We start from the raw sequence: 719 nt of genomic DNA on the forward strand, positions 1-719 counted from the left end.
GAAGGAAGGAAGGAAGGAAGGAAGGAAGGAAAGAAGGAAAGAAGGAAGGAAGGAAGGAAGGGAGGAAGGAAGGAAGGGAGGGAGGGAGGGAAATAGGGAGGGAGGGAGGAAGGAAGGAAGGAAGGAAAGAAGGAACAAATGAATGAAGAAATGAAGGAACAAAGGAATGAAGGAAGAAATGAAGGAATGAAGGAACAAAGGAAAGAAGGTTGAGATATTTAGTCACTTTTTCGGTATAAATATTTCTTTTTAAAGTAAACACACACACACACACTTTAATCCACATAGTTTTAGGCTTACAAAATATCCTCATGCCTGGCCTTAAAAAAAAAAAAAAAACTTCATGTATTGGCCTCAGAACTTAGTATCAGGGATCAAAGATTTAGATTTTGCCAATCATACCTTGGAACAAAAAGGAGTCTTTAGATTGGTAATCTACTTAAACTCTTTATTTTATAGATAGAGAATCGGAGACACAGAGAGATTAAGTGACTTGTCCTCATGTTCCTGTCTGTCACTCAAAATATGAAAAAAAAAAAAAGAAAAGAAAAAAGAAGGTTGAACATTCTGAAATGTTACTTCAGAAGTCGCCCAGGCTCAGACTTTTAGGATAGCTTGGATTTGTCTGTCTTCTTTCTTCTGATGCCCATTCTACTTGTTTAGGCCTACTATGGGGGTAAGGGTGACATACGGGGGAAAGAGGAGAGGAAGGAAAAGGA

Source organism: Petaurus breviceps, unplaced genomic scaffold (assembly GCF_028583685.1).
Source record: "Petaurus breviceps papuanus isolate PSGF00001 unplaced genomic scaffold, PetGlider_PUasm1.0 90510, whole genome shotgun sequence".
Lineage (NCBI taxonomy): Eukaryota > Metazoa > Chordata > Mammalia > Diprotodontia > Petauridae > Petaurus > Petaurus breviceps.